This window comes from Malania oleifera, chromosome 12 (genome assembly GCF_029873635.1).
Source record: "Malania oleifera isolate guangnan ecotype guangnan chromosome 12, ASM2987363v1, whole genome shotgun sequence".
NCBI classification, from domain to species: domain Eukaryota; kingdom Viridiplantae; phylum Streptophyta; class Magnoliopsida; order Santalales; family Ximeniaceae; genus Malania; species Malania oleifera.
Genome location: NC_080428.1, coordinates 82,194,301 through 82,200,300, shown reverse-complemented (window position 1 = coordinate 82,200,300; position 6,000 = coordinate 82,194,301).

Sequence of the window (6,000 nt, the reverse complement as noted above, 5' to 3'; positions counted from 1 at the left end):
TAACACCAATCTCCCTAGAGTTTTGTCCATACGAATCGGCAAACCAAGACCTATCTTGGCCGTACCCAACACATTCATGTCAAAACCTTTCAATAGAGTTCCCAACTATTTAGCCTCAGTCAAAGCCTTTCCTATAAAGACCCAAAAAATTAAAATGATTGAAATAAAAAAAATAATAAATGAACAGATAAAGGGAATAGTATGAAAACAAAATAATAATAATAATAATAATAATAATAATAATAAAATGAAATGAAATTAGATTAATTATTAATTAACTAATTAATTAAATATTATTTAATTGAATTAATAAATTAATTAAACGTTATTTAATTGAATTCATTAAATTAAGTATATAATATATATATTTATATATATATATGTTTATATAATAAGGTATAATGTTATAATATTATAATATAATATAATATATTTTATCATATATGTATATGAAATCTGGATGCTAGAAGCATCCAAATTGAAGATTCAATCTCTGAAAGGCCGCCCCCCATTCTCTGAATTCTCCTGCGGAGGCTCCGACTGTCTCCGTCTCTCTCTCTCAATTTCTCGATGAGTTTGTGGTGGATCAAAAAACGGATGGTGCCGTTGGGTTCCTAGCTCTGCTACTGATATTTCTACTGGAACAGATTTGTCGTGGAAACAACTTAGGCACTGCTCTTGAGGAAAAGGTAATTTTTCCCTATATTCATAATTTTTTCGTAAATATGCGGTTAAATTGACGATTGGGCACCACTACGTGGTCCTAGTCGTGATTGCCTTCATTTTGACGTAGATAAACTTCCACTTGGGGTTTTCTAGGCTCCACTCCAAAGCGAGAGTAGGATTTGGAAAATTTGGCAAATTTGGTATATTTGTGAGTATTATTAGGGAATTATGGCCCTATGAAATATTTAAATAGTATTTTATTCAGGAATAATTTATTGGAATTAGGAATTTAATTTTAGGGCCCGGGTGAGAGCTGTAGGCATCTTTTCGGGGTCCCTGTTGGAATAGTGCAAGAAATCAGGTAAGAGGAAAAATATATATTAAATCAGAATTTTTATGAATTAAATAAAAAATAAATTGTGTTATATGTACATGTACATGTTTCGGTATGGGTAAAATGTCAACCATTTAAATTATATTTTTTTCGAGTTTACGGTTGTTTATTAGATATGTATATGCGAAAATGAACTGATGAAAGTGAGAAATATTTTCAGGATAATTATGTAAGAAATGAAAGGTATTTTTAGTATATAAACATTAAATGTTGGTTGGCTTATTTTACAAGCATGTATGAATTTTACTGCTAAATTGTGTGACATGAGTAAATAGGAATGTTGTGTGGAAATATGTTATATGTATGAGATGCATAATATACAAGGAATGAACTGAGTATGAAAATGTTAAATGAAATATGCTGCTTGTGTGTGTTAATGCAACCATGTAAACAGCTGAAATATGTTGGGTAAAACAGTTGAAATATGCTGGGTAAAATAGCTAAAAGTGGTTGGGTAAATGTATGACAGTTGAAATATGTTGGGTAAAACAGCTGAAATATGCTGGGTAAAACAGCTGAAAGTGGCTGGGTAAATGTATAACAGTTGAAAAATGTTAGGTAAAACAGCTGAAAGTGGTTGGGTAAATGTATGACAGCTGAAAAATGTTGGGTAAAACAGCTGAAAGATGCTGGGTATGAAATGAAATGAAATGAAAAGGGAAATGAATGAAATGGAAATGAAATGTGAAATGAGAACAATGTAAAATGGGAAAGAGTCACTTAAAGTGAAATGCAATGCAATGTTAAGTTATGAATATGAACAGATGTATATGATTGAATAATGACAAAAAAAGTAATGTATTATGGTATTAGCAGTACTTATGCTAGTAGAACATGTTACGTTTGGGTGAGGCAAACTCTTCGCTTGAGCGCTTGCTGAGAAAGGCGAGTGCCTTGGTTGTATCAGGTGTAGCAGTAGGCTGAATAACGTGCTAGGGTAGAGGGAACCTACTTGTATGGGCGGGTAAATTTTCCTATCCTTAGGGCCTTTGTCGGTAAACTTTTGCATGAATTGTGTGAGTACGAGATCAATTTATCACTTGAGGGCTTAATGAGTAAGGTGAGTGCCCTGGTATGCTTTAGTTGTGACCTTTGGGTTACCAAATGTATCAGAGTAGAGGGGTGCTACTTGTATGGGCGGGTAATCACCCCTATCCTTGGGTAATCTTGTGGGTAAAATATCTTACATGTGTTTGAATAGGATCATAAAATGGTTTCAAAAATTATGTTAAGATTTGCAAATGTTAAATATTATGTTGATTATAAACTCATGTTGGTCACACACTATTTTAATATATTGTTTATTCCCTTACTTAGATGTGTCTCACCTGAATATATATATATTTCTTTTTCAGGACATCCTCGAGGTCGAGCTTTGAGAGCTCGAGGTTTTTATAGCATTATTGGGAAATAGAAAAAGAAAATGGTATATTTCTATGTTAATTTTGGGGAATGTAAATATTTATGTTTTATGTCTTTATGTTTTAAGACTATTAAGTAAGGAATGATTGTGAAAATACTGAATTGTTTTGGGAGTTATGTATTTATGGAAATGCAGGTGATGGATAATTTATTATGGATTATAGATACATCTTAAAAAACTTTGGTATTATAATTGGGAGATTATATTTATGTTTTCTGCTACGTATATATTAATTATGGATTATCAGGGATTTTATTAGGTATAATGCGCCAGACCGGGGTTTAAGGGTTCGGGGCGTTACATTTCTAGCCATTAACATGTTATTCGACACACAATAGATACATCAATCCATGGCATCCTATCACCCTCTTCCAAACTGGAAGCCTCACCGACTCACACACTTGAGTAGTAGTCTGATAGTGCACATGAGCCCATTGTGAATCTGCAGGTCTCCCAAATTGAAACTCCCTACAATATGAACTATGTCATCTCTGCCCTGAGTCTTTTGCTCTACCTGTATCACATGCTCATTCAAACTGTGACACTGTTGACCCGAGATAGAACTCCCTGCATTTCTATCCTAAGTCCCTAACTCCACCTGAATAACATGATTGCTGCTGCCGCAATTTTCTGGCATTTGTTTCTTTTCCTTTACCTGAGTACGCTGCCCAATAACTTTATCATCAAAAGTCATGTCCTCGATCACCCTTTTGTTTGCCATAGGATCACCCAACTTGTACCCACCTTTATTATAACCCAGAAAGATGTACTGTCTAGACATAACACCAAGCCTAAATCCTCCATTACTAGAATATTGCACAAGTGGACATCCACTCACAACCGAATAGTCTACCGCAAAACCTGCCCACAATTCACTTGCAACTTTTCCATCTAGCAGTACTTTTGGCGATCAATCACACGAGAAATGCGCCATACTCACTGACTTCACTAAGAAGTACCCTGTAAGCCTTGCATATAACCTTCCTTGTTCACAAACTTCTTGAACGAAACCAGCGTACTCAGCCTCAATGTTTGACTTGAGAATCTCTCTTTCAGTCTGGTTCTCCACCTCAGCCACTACATGAAGTACACCAAGACCCTTCATGATAAATCCATGAAATATATATATGTCTATCCCCCTGATGCTATCATCATTGGTTCCCAAAAATCTAAATACATGTAGTTGCCCATATGCTTTAATCGCACACGCCACAAGATATCCGACTCAAATCCAATAGTTGCAACTACAACTGTAACATCCTGCAGTGCATTGATATTTCCTTTTACTTTTTCCCTTTTCATCACTATCAAGTTACCTTCACACACTTTCATTTCTCCACATTCATACTCGTAACAATATCCATTACAGTCTAAAGTTCCCAATGAAATACCATTCTTCCTTAGACCCGATTCATGCTTTACATCACATATGGTTCTTACAACACCATTATACATTTTGATTTTGACATTTCCAATAACAAACATTTTGCATGAAATATCATTTTCCATAAAATAAAATTAAAAAAAAAAACAACCAGTATAAACTAACTTGTAGATTTCAAACCATTTTCTAGGATAAAAGCATTCGGTATCTAAGATCCAAAAATCACCCTTGAGACACTCTGAACCCGATGAAACATGTAGCATATCTCTATCACTACATTCTAAGTCTTCCTCCACTACACTTGCAGCTTTTAACGAACCCTTAGACATATATCGACATTCCTGTTTTCACCAAACTAATGTTGGAGAATTCTCATCCATGACGTGATACAACATGTCCTTAGCCATACAAAGACAAATGATTACTCCCAATTCATTCCAAGTCATTGCATCCAAGCTATTTGATTGAATTCTGTATAAACCTTTCACCAAACCTTGTTGCACTAAGAGATCCTTCAAATCAATGACCATACAACACTCTCTGATACCAATTGTTTTGAAAATAGGGTCTCTTCCAACAATGCACAGTGGAATAACAATATTATTGTAAAAGGATCAATCATACACTTGCAACAATATCAATAGTGAATTAAGAATCATTCCACGGCCATAGTAATATAAAGAGAGTAAAGATAAGAGCAACGACACCAGGAATTACATGGTTTGGTAAAACCTACATCTATGGTAGTAATTGGCAAGAGATTTCACTATAAAAATAAAAGATACACACTTAATGATCTTCTCCCCTTCTCTCACCCTTCTCTTACTCTCTTACATGTCAAAATATGCCCAGAAGAGCATATATATAACAAGCCCTCTAAGGTTTCCCTCCAATAACCCAACTACCTCAATGTTCAAATTCAAAATTTGAATTTCTTCTTGCAGCCCAAGCACGCTCATCGACAAGAATAGGGGATTCATCGACGAGTCAAAGAAGCCCACTTGTCAACTAATCTATCCTCTCGTCGACGAGTCTTCTGCTCTGAGATTTTCTGGCTCTCAGTATTTACTCGTCGACAAGCACAAGGCACTCGTCAACGAGTCTTCTGCTGCTTTACACCAACATATGTTTTTCCTTCCTTTTGTTTATAAGCCCCCACGAAGTATAGAGCCACACAATAAACAACAATTTGGTTTTACAAATCATGCAAAGTATTTTCAAATAAATCAACCCAAATGATAGGTATGAAGGTTCTAACAATTCATAAGAATTGGGTGAAAATGCAAATGAGATGGAACAATTAAAAAAAAAAAAACTAAACATGTCAATGAAGCAGACTAGAGAAGTCAAACACTCTTCCTTAACTAAATCACTTACACATCCCAAATCTCAGTCAGTGGCTATAGAACAAAATGAAATTAGCCACACACACCAACTTAAAAGCATTTTTGACAAAATAAATAAACTAAATGCAATTTCACTAAAATTGCTTTACAGATTAATGATATAAAATTTCTACAATATTTGTGACATCATTTGCAATTTGGTATTGCCATCAACTCCAACATTCCTATTTGACTCACCCAAAGTTGTGCAATGCACAAATGGGAAAAGAAAATATCATTTAAATTTCTAACAAATATAACTAATATCAATTTAAAGGGTTGTACTACATTTCAAACCAAAAATAAAATCAAAACTATAAGGAGCTAAGCTAAGTTATATAATAGTGAAAGAGATGGTGAATTGTATCCTGGTATTAAGCAAAGGAACAAACACATTACTTTATTGACACGTTACTTGATCCAACTTCAATAGATCATGATTGCACCAATCAACAAATTGCCTTAATCATCAATACGACATTTAGAGTCTGACCAAAGCACCAAAACTCAACCACAACAGACTAGGACAAGATGTTAGATGTAAATTTCATATGTGCAAGAAAAATTTGTTACTACGTGCCTAACAATAACATAATCACATAATTGAGAAAAAATGGATAATAATTTTTATTCTATAGATATAGTGAAATGGAATAAAATACTAAAATGTTATTTATTGGAAAACAATAAAAAATAATCGAAACGTCTCATACATCTCCCCTTGCAGAAATTTACGATTAGTTGAGCT